At 42.0% G+C, this 16,550-nt stretch overlaps 17 non-coding genes across 17 annotated transcripts; 6 read left to right on the top strand and 11 right to left on the bottom strand.

Moving 5' to 3' along the window:
• Window positions 1–2,187: 2,187 nt before the first annotated feature.
• On the bottom strand, window positions 2,188–2,259 carry TRNAE-UUC (transfer RNA glutamic acid (anticodon UUC)). Its single transcript has one exon. It is a non-coding gene; the product is annotated as a tRNA-Glu (tRNA).
• An 88-nt stretch (window positions 2,260–2,347) lies between these two features.
• On the top strand, window positions 2,348–2,420 carry TRNAM-CAU (transfer RNA methionine (anticodon CAU)). Its single transcript has one exon. It is a non-coding gene; the product is annotated as a tRNA-Met (tRNA).
• A 965-nt stretch (window positions 2,421–3,385) lies between these two features.
• On the bottom strand, window positions 3,386–3,457 carry TRNAE-CUC (transfer RNA glutamic acid (anticodon CUC)). Its single transcript has one exon. It is a non-coding gene; the product is annotated as a tRNA-Glu (tRNA).
• An 892-nt stretch (window positions 3,458–4,349) lies between these two features.
• On the bottom strand, window positions 4,350–4,421 carry TRNAE-UUC (transfer RNA glutamic acid (anticodon UUC)). Its single transcript has one exon. It is a non-coding gene; the product is annotated as a tRNA-Glu (tRNA).
• An 88-nt stretch (window positions 4,422–4,509) lies between these two features.
• Window positions 4,510–4,582, top strand: TRNAM-CAU (transfer RNA methionine (anticodon CAU)). The gene has a single exon. It is a non-coding gene; the product is annotated as a tRNA-Met (tRNA).
• A 1,597-nt stretch (window positions 4,583–6,179) lies between these two features.
• Window positions 6,180–6,251, bottom strand: TRNAE-CUC (transfer RNA glutamic acid (anticodon CUC)). The gene has a single exon. It is a non-coding gene; the product is annotated as a tRNA-Glu (tRNA).
• An 892-nt stretch (window positions 6,252–7,143) lies between these two features.
• TRNAE-UUC (transfer RNA glutamic acid (anticodon UUC)) lies at window positions 7,144–7,215 on the bottom strand. Its single transcript has one exon. It is a non-coding gene; the product is annotated as a tRNA-Glu (tRNA).
• Window positions 7,216–7,303: 88 nt separating this feature from the next.
• On the top strand, window positions 7,304–7,376 carry TRNAM-CAU (transfer RNA methionine (anticodon CAU)). The gene has a single exon. It is a non-coding gene; the product is annotated as a tRNA-Met (tRNA).
• Window positions 7,377–8,341: 965 nt separating this feature from the next.
• TRNAE-CUC (transfer RNA glutamic acid (anticodon CUC)) lies at window positions 8,342–8,413 on the bottom strand. Its single transcript has one exon. It is a non-coding gene; the product is annotated as a tRNA-Glu (tRNA).
• A 901-nt stretch (window positions 8,414–9,314) lies between these two features.
• Window positions 9,315–9,386, bottom strand: TRNAE-UUC (transfer RNA glutamic acid (anticodon UUC)). The gene has a single exon. It is a non-coding gene; the product is annotated as a tRNA-Glu (tRNA).
• Window positions 9,387–9,474: 88 nt separating this feature from the next.
• On the top strand, window positions 9,475–9,547 carry TRNAM-CAU (transfer RNA methionine (anticodon CAU)). Its single transcript has one exon. It is a non-coding gene; the product is annotated as a tRNA-Met (tRNA).
• Window positions 9,548–12,108: 2,561 nt separating this feature from the next.
• Window positions 12,109–12,180, bottom strand: TRNAE-UUC (transfer RNA glutamic acid (anticodon UUC)). The gene has a single exon. It is a non-coding gene; the product is annotated as a tRNA-Glu (tRNA).
• Window positions 12,181–12,268: 88 nt separating this feature from the next.
• Window positions 12,269–12,341, top strand: TRNAM-CAU (transfer RNA methionine (anticodon CAU)). Its single transcript has one exon. It is a non-coding gene; the product is annotated as a tRNA-Met (tRNA).
• A 965-nt stretch (window positions 12,342–13,306) lies between these two features.
• TRNAE-CUC (transfer RNA glutamic acid (anticodon CUC)) lies at window positions 13,307–13,378 on the bottom strand. The gene has a single exon. It is a non-coding gene; the product is annotated as a tRNA-Glu (tRNA).
• A 901-nt stretch (window positions 13,379–14,279) lies between these two features.
• TRNAE-UUC (transfer RNA glutamic acid (anticodon UUC)) lies at window positions 14,280–14,351 on the bottom strand. The gene has a single exon. It is a non-coding gene; the product is annotated as a tRNA-Glu (tRNA).
• Window positions 14,352–14,439: 88 nt separating this feature from the next.
• On the top strand, window positions 14,440–14,512 carry TRNAM-CAU (transfer RNA methionine (anticodon CAU)). Its single transcript has one exon. It is a non-coding gene; the product is annotated as a tRNA-Met (tRNA).
• Window positions 14,513–16,109: 1,597 nt separating this feature from the next.
• Window positions 16,110–16,181, bottom strand: TRNAE-CUC (transfer RNA glutamic acid (anticodon CUC)). Its single transcript has one exon. It is a non-coding gene; the product is annotated as a tRNA-Glu (tRNA).
• Window positions 16,182–16,550: the final 369 nt, after the last annotated feature.

Here is a 16,550-nt window from a genome sequence, read left to right as displayed (position 1 = left end):
ACTTAGAACTTTCCCTTTCAGTTCTAACACGTTTCTGATAAGTAAGGATTTGTGAACCCAAATGACAGATGGGACACATGGGTTGCTGTTTCTCTTGACCCGTTTGCTGTATAAAGAGGCAGATGAGAGTGATTTGAGCTGTTTGACAGCTAAGCGCAAAATCTACCTGAAATACTTTTGTCTGAAAAACACCCGTCAGTAGCGAGCGCGTCAGTCTCATATTCTGAAGTTCGTGAGTTCGATACTCACACGGGGCAGCGGGCTCCTCTTTTCCGAAGAGATTTTGTCAAAAACTTAGAACTTTCCTGTTCATTTCTAACACGTTTCTGATAAGTAAGGATTTGTGAACCCAAATGACACATGGGATGCTGGTTCTCTTGACCCGTTTGCTGTATAAAGAGGCAGATGAGAGTGATTTGAGCTATGAAAAAAAATTAAATCTTGTGCCAAAGGTCGTCACAATGAATGTAACCAAAAGCTGGTGTTCAGAATGATTGACAGCTAAGCGCAAAATCTACCTGAAATACTTTTGTCTGAAAAACACCCGCGTCAGTCTCATAATCTGAAGGTCGTGAGTTCGATCCTCACACGGGGCAGCAGGCTCCTCTTTTCCGAAGAGATTTTGTCAAAAACTTAGAACTTTCCCTTTCAGTTCTAACACGTTTCTGATAAGTAAGGATTTGTGAACCCAAATGACAGATGGGACACATGGGTTGCTGTTTCTCTTGACCCGTTTGCTGTATAAAGAGGCAGATGAGAGTGATTTGAGCTGTTTGACAGCTAAGCGCAAAATCTACCTGAAATACTTTTGTCTGAAAAACACCCGTCAGTAGCGAGCGCGTCAGTCTCATATTCTGAAGTTCGTGAGTTCGATCCTCACATGGGGAAGCGGTACCCTCTTTTCTGAAGAGATTCTGTCACCAAATTAGAACTTTCCCTTTCAGATTTAAAATGTTTCTGATAAGTAAGAATTTGCGAACCCAAATGACAGACAGGACACATGGGTTGTTGATTCTCTTGACACGTTTGCTGTAAAAGGGGCTAGTTGAGATTGATTTGAGCTATGAAACCAAATTAAATCTTGTGCCAAAGTTCATCACAACGAACGGACCAAAAGATGGCGTTCAGAATTTTCGACAGCTTAACGCAAATTCTACCTGAAATACTTTTGTCTGAAAAACACCTTTGTCTTTGAATGTTGGTGGCAGTACAGAAAAGTACATTCCCATACCGGGAGTTGAACCCGGCCCGCCTGGCTGAGAACCAGGAATCCTAACCGCTAGACCATATGGGAAAAGATGTGCTGTCTTATCAGTGACAATCTGAAAAAAAATAAGTTTTCTACTTGGCACAAGCAACTTCTGCAGTTCTATTTGCGCAGCTTGCCTCGTTAACACAGTTGTAAGCAAATCAGTCTCATAAGCTGAAAGATGAACGTTCGATTCTTAGACGGGGTACTGGTCCCTCGTTTTCTCAATCGATTCTGTCTCCATCTTGGCTACAGGGCCACAGATTTTTCCGATTCAGTACCAAAACATAACCAATTTAGTTCCTAAACTGTTTCCACGTACAAGGCATGGGGCAGCTTTTGAATGTGTGTACTAGTTCCAAAGGAGTGTCACTCCCATAGCAGGAAGTAAACCAGTCGACCAGGGATACTAGGTCCTATCCACTTTTCCACGTGGGACAAGTTATACACTAAGCAGCAAGATAAATTTAAAAAAAAAAAAAAAAAGAAGTTTTTGCTCTGATTAAATAGCTTTTACATCACAAAAGAAAAAAGTTGCCACATGAGCATGGTACTTAGCACGTCAGTTGGTAATCTGAAGTTCATGAGGTTTTTTCCTCACACGTGGAACTATTCTCCCCCCTTTTCTTGGGATATTGTGTCACCCACTCAGAACTTTCTCACTGAAACATTTCCGATTCGAAAGGAAACAGGAGCCTTAGTGACAGACAGAACACATGGATTGTTGCGTCCCTTGACGCTTTGGAGTAATAAGGTGTAGTTGAGAATGGTTTAAGCTATGAAACAAAATGAAATCTTGTGCTAAAGGTCAGTAAGAGCCACAAATACCCTGATGTTCAGCATTTTTGACTGCAAAGTACAAAATCTACCTGAAATATTATTGTCTGGAAAATACATTTCTGTCTTTGATTGTTGGCAGTAGTACAGTAAAAGGTGCGTTCCCATACCGGTAGTCGAACCCGGGCCGCCTGGGTGAAAACCAGGAATCCTAACCGCTAGACCATATGGGAATGGATAGCTACACACTGAGGTATCTATTGAAAAAAATCAGCTCGGGGGCTTGCACAAGAAACGTCTGCAGATTGGCACGTGCATCTTACCTCGTTAGCGCAGTAGGTAGCGCGTCAGTCTCATAATCTGAAGGTCGTGAGTTCGATACTCACACGGGGCAGCGGGCTCCTCTTTTCCGAAGAGATTTTGTCAAAAACTTAGAACTTTCCTGTTCATTTCTAACACGTTTCTGATAAGTAAGGATTTGTGAACCCAAATGACACATGGGATGCTGGTTCTCTTGACCCGTTTGCTGTATAAAGAGGCAGATGAGAGTGATTTGAGCTATGAAAAAAAATTAAATCTTGTGCCAAAGGTCGTCACAATGAATGTAACCAAAAGCTGGTGTTCAGAATGATTGACAGCTAAGCGCAAAATCTACCTGAAATACTTTTGTCTGAAAAACACCCGCGTCAGTCTCATAATCTGAAGGTCGTAAGTTCGATCCTCACACGGGGCAGCAGGCTCCTCTTTTCCGAAGAGATTTTGTCAAAAACTTAGAACTTTCCCTTTCAGTTCTAACACGTTTCTGATAAGTAAGGATTTGTGAACCCAAATGACAGATGGGACACATGGGTTGCTGTTTCTCTTGACCCGTTTGCTGTATAAAGAGGCAGATGAGAGTGATTTAAGCTGTTTGACAGCTAAGCGCAAAATCTACCTGAAATACTTTTGTCTGAAAAACACCCGTCAGTAGCGAGCGCGTCAGTCTCATATTCTGAAGTTCGTGAGTTCGATCCTCACATGGGGAAGCGGTACCCTCTTTTCTGAAGAGATTCTGTCACCAAATTAGAACTTTCCCTTTCAGATTTAAAATGTTTCTGATAAGTAAGAATTTGCGAACCCAAATGACAGACAGGACACATGGGTTGTTGATTCTCTTGACACGTTTGCTGTAAAAGGGGCTAGTTGAGATTGATTTGAGCTATGAAACCAAATTAAATCTTGTGCCAAAGTTCATCACAACGAACGGACCAAAAGATGGCGTTGAGAAATTTCGACAGCTTAACGCAAATTCTACCTGAAATACTTTTGTCTGAAAAACACCTTTGTCTTTGAATGTTGGTGGCAGTACAGAAAAGTACATTCCCATACAGGGAGTTGAACCCTGCCCGCCTGGGTGAGAACCAGGAATCCTAACCGCTAGACCATATGGGAAAAGATGTGCTGTCTTATCAGTGACAATCTGAAAAAAAATAAGTTTTCTACTTGGCACAAGCAACTTCTGCAGTTCTATTTGCGCAGCTTGCCTCGTTAACACAGTTGTAAGCAAATCAGTCTCATAAGCTGAAAGATGAACGTTCGATTCTTAGACGGGGTACTGGTCCCTCGTTTTCTCAATCGATTCTGTCTCCATCTTGGCTACAGGGCCACAGATTTTTCCGATTCAGTACCAAAACATAACCAATTTAGTTCCTAAACTGTTTCCACGTACAAGGCATGGGGCAGCTTTTGAATGTGTGTACTAGTTCCAAAGGAGTGTCACTCCCATAGCAGGAAGTAAACCAGTCGACCAGGGATACTAGGTCCTATCCACTTTTCCACGTGGGACAAGTTATACACTAAGCAGCAAGATAAATTTAAAAAAAAAAAAAAAAGAAGTTTTTGCTCTGATTAAATAGCTTTTACATCACAAAAGAAAAAAGTTGCCACATGAGCATGGTACTTAGCACGTCAGTTGGTAATCTGAAGTTCATGAGGTTTTTTCCTCACACGTGGAACTATTCTCCCCCCTTTTCTTGGGATATTGTGTCACCCACTCAGAACTTTCTCACTGAAACATTTCCGATTCGAAAGGAAACAGTAGCCTTAGTGACAGACAGAACACATGGATTGTTGCGTCCCTTGACGCTTTGGAGTAATAAGGTGTAGTTGAGAATGGTTTAAGCTATGAAACAAAATGAAATCTTGTGCTAAAGGTCAGTAAGAGCCACAAATACCCTGATGTTCAGCATTTTTGACTGCAAAGTACAAAATCTACCTGAAATATTATTGTCTGGAAAATACATTTCTGTCTTTGATTGTTGGCAGTAGTACAGTAAAAGGTGCATTCCCATACCGGGAGTCGAACCCGGGCCGCCTGGGTGAAAACCAGGAATCCTAACCGCTAGACCATATGGGAATGGATAGCTACACACTGAGGTATCTATTGAAAAAAATCAGCTCGGGGGCTTGCACAAGAAACGTCTGCAGATTGGCACGTGCATCTTACCTCGTTAGCGCAGTAGGTAGCGCGTCAGTCTCATAATCTGAAGGTCGTGAGTTCGATACTCACACGGGGCAGCGGGCTCCTCTTTTCCGAAGAGATTTTGTCAAAAACTTAGAACTTTCCTGTTCATTTCTAACACGTTTCTGATAAGTAAGGATTTGTGAACCCAAATGACACATGGGATGCTGGTTCTCTTGACCCGTTTGCTGTATAAAGAGGCAGATGAGAGTGATTTGAGCTATGAAAAAAAATTAAATCTTGTGCCAAAGGTCGTCACAATGAATGTAACCAAAAGCTGGTGTTCAGAATGATTGACAGCTAAGCGCAAAATCTACCTGAAATACTTTTGTCTGAAAAACACCCGCGTCAGTCTCATAATCTGAAGGTCGTAAGTTCGATCCTCACACGGGGCAGCAGGCTCCTCTTTTCCGAAGAGATTTTGTCAAAAACTTAGAACTTTCCCTTTCAGTTCTAACACGTTTCTGATAAGTAAGGATTTGTGAACCCAAATGACAGATGGGACACATGGGTTGCTGTTTCTCTTGACCCGTTTGCTGTATAAAGAGGCAGATGAGAGTGATTTGAGCTGTTTGACAGCTAAGCGCAAAATCTACCTGAAATACTTTTGTCTGAAAAACACCCGTCAGTAGCGAGCGCGTCAGTCTCATATTCTGAAGTTCGTGAGTTCGATACTCACACGGGGCAGCGGGCTCCTCTTTTCCGAAGAGATTTTGTCAAAAACTTAGAACTTTCCTGTTCATTTCTAACACGTTTCTGATAAGTAAGGATTTGTGAACCCAAATGACACATGGGATGCTGGTTCTCTTGACCCATTTGCTGTATAAAGAGGCAGATGAGAGTGATTTGAGCTATGAAAAAAAATTAAATTTTGTGCCAAAGGTCGTCACAATGAATGTAACCAAAAGCTGGTGTTCAGAATGATTGACAGCTAAGCGCAAAATCTACCTGAAATACTTTTGTCTGAAAAACACCCGCGTCAGTCTCATAATCTGAAGGTCGTGAGTTCGATCCTCACACGGGGCAGCAGGCTCCTCTTTTCCGAAGAGATTTTGTCAAAAACTTAGAACTTTCCCTTTCAGTTCTAACACGTTTCTGATAAGTAAGGATTTGTGAACCCAAATGACAGATGGGACACATGGGTTGCTGTTTCTCTTGACCCGTTTGCTGTATAAAGAGGCAGATGAGAGTGATTTGAGCTGTTTGACAGCTAAGCGCAAAATCTACCTGAAATACTTTTGTCTGAAAAACACCCGTCAGTAGCGAGCGCGTCAGTCTCATATTCTGAAGTTCGTGAGTTCGATCCTCACATGGGGAAGCGGTACCCTCTTTTCTGAAGAGATTCTGTCACCAAATTAGAACTTTCCCTTTCAGATTTAAAATGTTTCTGATAAGTAAGAATTTGCGAACCCAAATGACAGACAGGACACATGGGTTGTTGATTCTCTTGACACGTTTGCTGTAAAAGGGGCTAGTTGAGATTGATTTGAGCTATGAAACCAAATTAAATCTTGTGCCAAAGTTCATCACAACGAACGGACCAAAAGATGGCGTTCAGAATTTTCGACAGCTTAACGCAAATTCTACCTGAAATACTTTTGTCTGAAAAACACCTTTGTCTTTGAATGTTGGTGGCAGTACAGAAAAAGTACATTCCCATACCGGGAGTTGAACCCGGCCCGCCTGGGTGAGAACCAGGAATCCTAACCGCTAGACCATATGGGATAAGATGTTCTGTCTTATCAGTGACAATCTGAAAAAAAATAAGTTTTCTACTTGGCACAAGCAACTTCTGCAGTTCTATTTGCGCAGCTTGCCTCGTTAACACAGTTGTAAGCAAATCAGTCTCATAAGCTGAAAGATGAACGTTCGATTCTTAGACGGGGTACTGGTCCCTCGTTTTCTCAATCGATTCTGTCTCCATCTTGGCTACAGGGCCACAGATTTTTCCGATTCAGTACCAAAACATAACCAATTTAGTTCCTAAACTGTTTCCACGTACAAGGCATGGGGCAGCTTTTGAATGTGTGTACTAGTTCCAAAGGAGTGTCACTCCCATAGCAGGAAGTAAACCAGTCGACCAGGGATACTAGGTCCTATCCACTTTTCCACGTGGGACAAGTTATACACTAAGCAGCAAGATAAATTTAAAAAAAAAAAAAAAAAAAAAAAAGAAGTTTTTGCTCTGATTAAATAGCTTTTACATCACAAAAGAAAAAAGTTGCCACATGAGCATGGTACTTAGCACGTCAGTTGGTAATCTGAAGTTCATGAGGTTTTTTCCTCACACGTGGAACTATTCTCCCCCCTTTTCTTGGGATATTGTGTCACCCACTCAGAACTTTCTCACTGAAACATTTCCGATTCGAAAGGAAACAGGAGCCTTAGTGACAGACAGAACACATGGATTGTTGCGTCCCTTGACGCTTTGGAGTAATAAGGTGTAGTTGAGAATGGTTTAAGCTATGAAACAAAATGAAATCTTGTGCTAAAGGTCAGTAAGAGCCACAAATACCCTGATGTTCAGCATTTTTGACTGCAAAGTACAAAATCTACCTGAAATATTATTGTCTGGAAAATACATTTCTGTCTTTGATTGTTGGCAGTAAAGGGTGCGTTCCCATACCGGGAGTCGAACCCGGGCCGCCTGGGTGAAAACCAGGAATCCTAACCGCTAGACCATATGGGAATGGATAGCTACACACTGAGGTATCTATTGAAAAAAATCAGCTCGGGGGCTTGCACAAGAAACGTCTGCAGATTGGCACGTGCATCTTACCTCGTTAGCGCAGTAGGTAGCGCGTCAGTCTCATAATCTGAAGGTCGTGAGTTCGATACTCACACGGGGCAGCGGGCTCCTCTTTTCCGAAGAGATTTTGTCAAAAACTTAGAACTTTCCTGTTCATTTCTAACACGTTTCTGATAAGTAAGGATTTGTGAACCCAAATGACACATGGGATGCTGGTTCTCTTGACCCGTTTGCTGTATAAAGAGGCAGATGAGAGTGATTTGAGCTATGAAAAAAAATTAAATCTTGTGCCAAAGGTCGTCACAATGAATGTAACCAAAAGCTGGTGTTCAGAATGATTGACAGCTAAGCGCAAAATCTACCTGAAATACTTTTGTCTGAAAAACACCCGCGTCAGTCTCATAATCTGAAGGTCGTAAGTTCGATCCTCACACGGGGCAGCAGGCTCCTCTTTTCCGAAGAGATTTTGTCAAAAACTTAGAACTTTCCCTTTCAGTTCTAACACGTTTCTGATAAGTAAGGATTTGTGAACCCAAATGACAGATGGGACACATGGGTTGCTGTTTCTCTTGACCCGTTTGCTGTATAAAGAGGCAGATGAGAGTGATTTGAGCTGTTTGACAGCTAAGCGCAAAATCTACCTGAAATACTTTTGTCTGAAAAACACCCGTCAGTAGCGAGCGCGTCAGTCTCATATTCTGAAGTTCGTGAGTTCGATACTCACACGGGGCAGCGGGCTCCTCTTTTCCGAAGAGATTTTGTCACCAAATTAGAACTTTCCCTTTCAGATTTAAAATGTTTCTGATAAGTAAGAATTTGCGAACCCAAATGACAGACAGGACACATGGGTTGTTGATTCTCTTGACACGTTTGCTGTAAAAGGGGCTAGTTGAGATTGATTTGAGCTATGAAACCAAATTAAATCTTGTGCCAAAGTTCATCACAACGAACGGACCAAAAGATGGCGTTCAGAATTTTTGACAGCTTAACGCAAATTCTACCTGAAATACTTTTGTCTGAAAAACACCTTTGTCTTTGAATGTTGGTGGCAGTACAGAAAAGTACATTCCCATACCGGGAGTTGAACCCGGGCCGCCTGGGTGAGAACCAGGAATCCTAACCGCTAGACCATATGGGAAAAGATGTGCTGTCTTATCAGTGACAATCTGAAAAAAAATAAGTTTTCTACTTGGCACAAGCAACTTCTGCAGTTCTATTTGCGCAGCTTGCCTCGTTAACACAGTTGTAAGCAAATCAGTCTCATAAGCTGAAAGATGAACGTTCGATTCTTAGACGGGGTACTGGTCCCTCGTTTTCTCAATCGATTCTGTCTCCATCTTGGCTACAGGGCCACAGATTTTTCCGATTCAGTACCAAAACATAACCAATTTAGTTCCTAAACTGTTTCCACGTACAAGGCATGGGGCAGCTTTTGAATGTGTGTACTAGTTCCAAAGGAGTGTCACTCCCATAGCAGGAAGTAAACCAGTCGACCAGGGATACTAGGTCCTATCCACTTTTCCACGTGGGACAAGTTATACACTAAGCAGCAAGATAAATTTAAAAAAAAAAAAAAAAAAAAAAAAAGAAGTTTTTGCTCTGATTAAATAGCTTTTACATCACAAAAGAAAAAAGTTGCCACATGAGCATGGTACTTAGCACGTCAGTTGGTAATCTGAAGTTCATGAGGTTTTTTCCTCACACGTGGAACTATTCTCCCCCCTTTTCTTGGGATATTGTGTCACCCACTCAGAACTTTCTCACTGAAACATTTCCGATTCGAAAGGAAACAGGAGCCTTAGTGACAGACAGAACACATGGATTGTTGCGTCCCTTGACGCTTTGGAGTAATAAGGTGTAGTTGAGAATGGTTTAAGCTATGAAACAAAATGAAATCTTGTGCTAAAGGTCAGTAAGAGCCACAAATACCCTGATGTTCAGCATTTTTGACTGCAAAGTACAAAATCTACCTGAAATATTATTGTCTGGAAAATACATTTCTGTCTTTGATTGTTGGCAGTAGTACAGTAAAAGGTGCGTTCCCATACCGGGAGTCGAACCCGGGCCGCCTGGGTGAAAACCAGGAATCCTAACCGCTAGACCATATGGGAATGGATAGCTACACACTGAGGTATCTATTGAAAAAAATCAGCTCGGGGGCTTGCACAAGAAACGTCTGCAGATTGGCACGTGCATCTTACCTCGTTAGCGCAGTAGGTAGCGCGTCAGTCTCATAATCTGAAGGTCGTGAGTTCGATACTCACACGGGGCAGCGGGCTCCTCTTTTCCGAAGAGATTTTGTCAAAAACTTAGAACTTTCCTGTTCATTTCTAACACGTTTCTGATAAGTAAGGATTTGTGAACCCAAATGACACATGGGATGCTGGTTCTCTTGACCCGTTTGCTGTATAAAGAGGCAGATGAGAGTGATTTGAGCTATGAAAAAAAATTAAATCTTGTGCCAAAGGTCGTCACAATGAATGTAACCAAAAGCTGGTGTTCAGAATGATTGACAGCTAAGCGCAAAATCTACCTGAAATACTTTTGTCTGAAAAACACCCGCGTCAGTCTCATAATCTGAAGGTCGTAAGTTCGATCCTCACACGGGGCAGCAGGCTCCTCTTTTCCGAAGAGATTTTGTCAAAAACTTAGAACTTTCCCTTTCAGTTCTAACACGTTTCTGATAAGTAAGGATTTGTGAACCCAAATGACAGATGGGACACATGGGTTGCTGTTTCTCTTGACCCGTTTGCTGTATAAAGAGGCAGATGAGAGTGATTTGAGCTGTTTGACAGCTAAGCGCAAAATCTACCTGAAATACTTTTGTCTGAAAAACACCCGTCAGTAGCGAGCGCGTCAGTCTCATATTCTGAAGTTCGTGAGTTCGATACTCACACGGGGCAGCGGGCTCCTCTTTTCCGAAGAGATTTTGTCAAAAACTTAGAACTTTCCTGTTCATTTCTAACACGTTTCTGATAAGTAAGGATTTGTGAACCCAAATGACACATGGGATGCTGGTTCTCTTGACCCGTTTGCTGTATAAAGAGGCAGATGAGAGTGATTTGAGCTATGAAAAAAAATTAAATCTTGTGCCAAAGGTCGTCACAATGAATGTAACCAAAAGCTGGTGTTCAGAATGATTGACAGCTAAGCGCAAAATCTACCTGAAATACTTTTGTCTGAAAAACACCCGCGTCAGTCTCATAATCTGAAGGTCGTGAGTTCGATCCTCACACGGGGCAGCAGGCTCCTCTTTTCCGAAGAGATTTTGTCAAAAACTTAGAACTTTCCCTTTCAGTTCTAACACGTTTCTGATAAGTAAGGATTTGTGAACCCAAATGACAGATGGGACACATGGGTTGCTGTTTCTCTTGACCCGTTTGCTGTATAAAGAGGCAGATGAGAGTGATTTGAGCTGTTTGACAGCTAAGCGCAAAATCTACCTGAAATACTTTTGTCTGAAAAACACCCGTCAGTAGCGAGCGCGTCAGTCTCATATTCTGAAGTTCGTGAGTTCGATCCTCACATGGGGAAGCGGTACCCTCTTTTCTGAAGAGATTCTGTCACCAAATTAGAACTTTCCCTTTCAGATTTAAAATGTTTCTGATAAGTAAGAATTTGCGAACCCAAATGACAGACAGGACACATGGGTTGTTGATTCTCTTGACACGTTTGCTGTAAAAGGGGCTAGTTGAGATTGATTTGAGCTATGAAACCAAATTAAATCTTGTGCCAAAGTTCATCACAACGAACGGACCAAAAGATGGCGTTCAGAATTTTCGACAGCTTAACGCAAATTCTACCTGAAATACTTTTGTCTGAAAAACACCTTTGTCTTTGAATGTTGGTGGCAGTACAGAAAAGTACATTCCCATACCGGGAGTTGAACCCGGCCCGCCTGGCTGAGAACCAGGAATCCTAACCGCTAGACCATATGGGAAAAGATGTGCTGTCTTATCAGTGACAATCTGAAAAAAAATAAGTTTTCTACTTGGCACAAGCAACTTCTGCAGTTCTATTTGCGCAGCTTGCCTCGTTAACACAGTTGTAAGCAAATCAGTCTCATAAGCTGAAAGATGAACGTTCGATTCTTAGACGGGGTACTGGTCCCTCGTTTTCTCAATCGATTCTGTCTCCATCTTGGCTACAGGGCCACAGATTTTTCCGATTCAGTACCAAAACATAACCAATTTAGTTCCTAAACTGTTTCCACGTACAAGGCATGGGGCAGCTTTTGAATGTGTGTACTAGTTCCAAAGGAGTGTCACTCCCATAGCAGGAAGTAAACCAGTCGACCAGGGATACTAGGTCCTATCCACTTTTCCACGTGGGACAAGTTATACACTAAGCAGCAAGATAAATTTAAAAAAAAAAAAAAAAAGAAGTTTTTGCTCTGATTAAATAGCTTTTACATCACAAAAGAAAAAAGTTGCCACATGAGCATGGTACTTAGCACGTCAGTTGGTAATCTGAAGTTCATGAGGTTTTTTCCTCACACGTGGAACTATTCTCCCCCCTTTTCTTGGGATATTGTGTCACCCACTCAGAACTTTCTCACTGAAACATTTCCGATTCGAAAGGAAACAGGAGCCTTAGTGACAGACAGAACACATGGATTGTTGCGTCCCTTGACGCTTTGGAGTAATAAGGTGTAGTTGAGAATGGTTTAAGCTATGAAACAAAATGAAATCTTGTGCTAAAGGTCAGTAAGAGCCACAAATACCCTGATGTTCAGCATTTTTGACTGCAAAGTACAAAATCTACCTGAAATATTATTGTCTGGAAAATACATTTCTGTCTTTGATTGTTGGCAGTAGTACAGTAAAAGGTGCGTTCCCATACCGGTAGTCGAACCCGGGCCGCCTGGGTGAAAACCAGGAATCCTAACCGCTAGACCATATGGGAATGGATAGCTACACACTGAGGTATCTATTGAAAAAAATCAGCTCGGGGGCTTGCACAAGAAACGTCTGCAGATTGGCACGTGCATCTTACCTCGTTAGCGCAGTAGGTAGCGCGTCAGTCTCATAATCTGAAGGTCGTGAGTTCGATACTCACACGGGGCAGCGGGCTCCTCTTTTCCGAAGAGATTTTGTCAAAAACTTAGAACTTTCCTGTTCATTTCTAACACGTTTCTGATAAGTAAGGATTTGTGAACCCAAATGACACATGGGATGCTGGTTCTCTTGACCCGTTTGCTGTATAAAGAGGCAGATGAGAGTGATTTGAGCTATGAAAAAAAATTAAATCTTGTGCCAAAGGTCGTCACAATGAATGTAACCAAAAGCTGGTGTTCAGAATGATTGACAGCTAAGCGCAAAATCTACCTGAAATACTTTTGTCTGAAAAACACCCGCGTCAGTCTCATAATCTGAAGGTCGTAAGTTCGATCCTCACACGGGGCAGCAGGCTCCTCTTTTCCGAAGAGATTTTGTCAAAAACTTAGAACTTTCCCTTTCAGTTCTAACACGTTTCTGATAAGTAAGGATTTGTGAACCCAAATGACAGATGGGACACATGGGTTGCTGTTTCTCTTGACCCGTTTGCTGTATAAAGAGGCAGATGAGAGTGATTTAAGCTGTTTGACAGCTAAGCGCAAAATCTACCTGAAATACTTTTGTCTGAAAAACACCCGTCAGTAGCGAGCGCGTCAGTCTCATATTCTGAAGTTCGTGAGTTCGATCCTCACATGGGGAAGCGGTACCCTCTTTTCTGAAGAGATTCTGTCACCAAATTAGAACTTTCCCTTTCAGATTTAAAATGTTTCTGATAAGTAAGAATTTGCGAACCCAAATGACAGACAGGACACATGGGTTGTTGATTCTCTTGACACGTTTGCTGTAAAAGGGGCTAGTTGAGATTGATTTGAGCTATGAAACCAAATTAAATCTTGTGCCAAAGTTCATCACAACGAACGGACCAAAAGATGGCGTTCAGAAATTTCGACAGCTTAACGCAAATTCTACCTGAAATACTTTTGTCTGAAAAACACCTTTGTCTTTGAATGTTGGTGGCAGTACAGAAAAGTACATTCCCATACAGGGAGTTGAACCCTGCCCGCCTGGGTGAGAACCAGGAATCCTAACCGCTAGACCATATGGGAAAAGATGTGCTGTCTTATCAGTGACAATCTGAAAAAAAATAAGTTTTCTACTTGGCACAAGCAACTTCTGCAGTTCTATTTGCGCAGCTTGCCTCCTTAACACAGTTGTAAGCAAATCAGTCTCATAAGCTGAAAGATGAACGTTCGATTCTTAGACGGGGTACTGGTCCCTCGTTTTCTCAATCGATTCTGTCTCCATCTTGGCTACAGGGCCACAGATTTTTCCGATTCAGTACCAAAACATAACCAATTTAGTTCCTAAACTGTTTCCACGTACAAGGCATGGGGCAGCTTTTGAATGTGTGTACTAGTTCCAAAGGAGTGTCACTCCCATAGCAGGAAGTAAACCAGTCGACCAGGGATACTAGGTCCTATCCACTTTTCCACGTGGGACAAGTTATACACTAAGCAGCAAGATAAATTTAAAAAAAAAAAAAAAAAAAAAAAAAGAAGTTTTTGCTCTGATTAAATAGCTTTTACATCACAAAAGAAAAAAGTTGCCACATGAGCATGGTACTTAGCACGTCAGTTGGTAATCTGAAGTTCATGAGGTTTTTTCCTCACACGTGGAACTATTCTCCCCCCTTTTCTTGGGATATTGTGTCACCCACTCAGAACTTTCTCACTGAAACATTTCCGATTCGAAAGGAAACAGTAGCCTTAGTGACAGACAGAACACATGGATTGTTGCGTCCCTTGACGCTTTGGAGTAATAAGGTGTAGTTGAGAATGGTTTAAGCTATGAAACAAAATGAAATCTTGTGCTAAAGGTCAGTAAGAGCCACAAATACCCTGATGTTCAGCATTTTTGACTGCAAAGTACAAAATCTACCTGAAATATTATTGTCTGGAAAATACATTTCTGTCTTTGATTGTTGGCAGTAGTACAGTAAAAGGTGCATTCCCATACCGGGAGTCGAACCCGGGCCGCCTGGGTGAAAACCAGGAATCCTAACCGCTAGACCATATGGGAATGGATAGCTACACACTGAGGTATCTATTGAAAAAAATCAGCTCGGGGGCTTGCACAAGAAACGTCTGCAGATTGGCACGTGCATCTTACCTCGTTAGCGCAGTAGGTAGCGCGTCAGTCTCATAATCTGAAGGTCGTGAGTTCGATACTCACACGGGGCAGCGGGCTCCTCTTTTCCGAAGAGATTTTGTCAAAAACTTAGAACTTTCCTGTTCATTTCTAACACGTTTCTGATAAGTAAGGATTTGTGAACCCAAATGACACATGGGATGCTGGTTCTCTTGACCCGTTTGCTGTATAAAGAGGCAGATGAGAGTGATTTGAGCTATGAAAAAAAATTAAATCTTGTGCCAAAGGTCGTCACAATGAATGTAACCAAAAGCTGGTGTTCAGAATGATTGACAGCTAAGCGCAAAATCTACCTGAAATACTTTTGTCTGAAAAACACCCGCGTCAGTCTCATAATCTGAAGGTCGTAAGTTCGATCCTCACACGGGGCAGCAGGCTCCTCTTTTCCGAAGAGATTTTGTCAAAAACTTAGAACTTTCCCTTTCAGTTCTAACACGTTTCTGATAAGTAAGGATTTGTGAACCCAAATGACAGATGGGACACATGGGTTGCTGTTTCTCTTGACCCGTTTGCTGTATAAAGAGGCAGATGAGAGTGATTTGAGCTGTTTGACAGCTAAGCGCAAAATCTACCTGAAATACTTTTGTCTGAAAAACACCCGTCAGTAGCGAGCGCGTCAGTCTCATATTCTGAAGTTCGTGAGTTCGATACTCACACGGGGCAGCGGGCTCCTCTTTTCCGAAGAGATTTTGTCAAAAACTTAGAACTTTCCTGTTCATTTCTAACACGTTTCTGATAAGTAAGGATTTGTGAACCCAAATGACACATGGGATGCTGGTTCTCTTGACCCATTTGCTGTATAAAGAGGCAGATGAGAGTGATTTGAGCTATGAAAAAAAATTAAATTTTGTGCCAAAGGTCGTCACAATGAATGTAACCAAAAGCTGGTGTTCAGAATGATTGACAGCTAAGCGCAAAATCTACCTGAAATACTTTTGTCTGAAAAACACCCGCGTCAGTCTCATAATCTGAAGGTCGTGAGTTCGATCCTCACACGGGGCAGCAGGCTCCTCTTTTCCGAAGAGATTTTGTCAAAAACTTAGAACTTTCCCTTTCAGTTCTAACACGTTTCTGATAAGTAAGGATTTGTGAACCCAAATGACAGATGGGACACATGGGTTGCTGTTTCTCTTGACCCGTTTGCTGTATAAAGAGGCAGATGAGAGTGATTTGAGCTGTTTGACAGCTAAGCGCAAAATCTACCTGAAATACTTTTGTCTGAAAAACACCCGTCAGTAGCGAGCGCGTCAGTCTCATATTCTGAAGTTCGTGAGTTCGATCCTCACATGGGGAAGCGGTACCCTCTTTTCTGAAGAGATTCTGTCACCAAATTAGAACTTTCCCTTTCAGATTTAAAATGTTTCTGATAAGTAAGAATTTGCGAACCCAAATGACAGACAGGACACATGGGTTGTTGATTCTCTTGACACGTTTGCTGTAAAAGGGGCTAGTTGAGATTGATTTGAGCTATGAAACCAAATTAAATCTTGTGCCAAAGTTCATCACAACGAACGGACCAAAAGATGGCGTTCAGAATTTTCGACAGCTTAACGCAAATTCTACCTGAAATACTTTTGTCTGAAAAACACCTTTGTCTTTGAATGTTGGTGGCAGTACAGAAAAAGTACATTCCCATACCGGGAGTTGAACCCGGCCCGCCTGGGTGAGAACCAGGAATCCTAACCGCTAGACCATATGGGATAAGATGTTCTGTCTTATCAGTGACAATCTGAAAAAAAATAAGTTTTCTACTTGGCACAAGCAACTTCTGCAGTTCTATTTGCGCAGCTTGCCTCGTTAACACAGTTGTAAGCAAATCAGTCTCATAAGCTGAAAGATGAACGTTCGATTCTTAGACGGGGTACTGGTCCCTCGTTTTCTCAATCGATTCTGTCTCCATCTTGGCTACAGGGCCACAGATTTTTCCGATTCAGTACCAAAACATAACCAATTTAGTTCCTAAACTGTTTCCACGTACAAGGCATGGGGCAGCTTTTGAATGTGTGTACTAGTTCCAAAGGAGTGTCACTCCCATAGCAGGAAGTAAACCAGTCGACCAGGGATACTAGG

The sequence above is a fragment of the Dendrobates tinctorius genome, unplaced genomic scaffold, assembly GCF_039654945.1.
Source record: "Dendrobates tinctorius isolate UK_male_01 unplaced genomic scaffold, ASM3965494v1 ptg000272l, whole genome shotgun sequence".
NCBI classification, from domain to species: Eukaryota; Metazoa; Chordata; class Amphibia; order Anura; family Dendrobatidae; genus Dendrobates; species Dendrobates tinctorius.
Note: the sequence above shows the minus strand (reverse complement) of the source record. Positions and strands in the feature narration are given on the sequence as shown.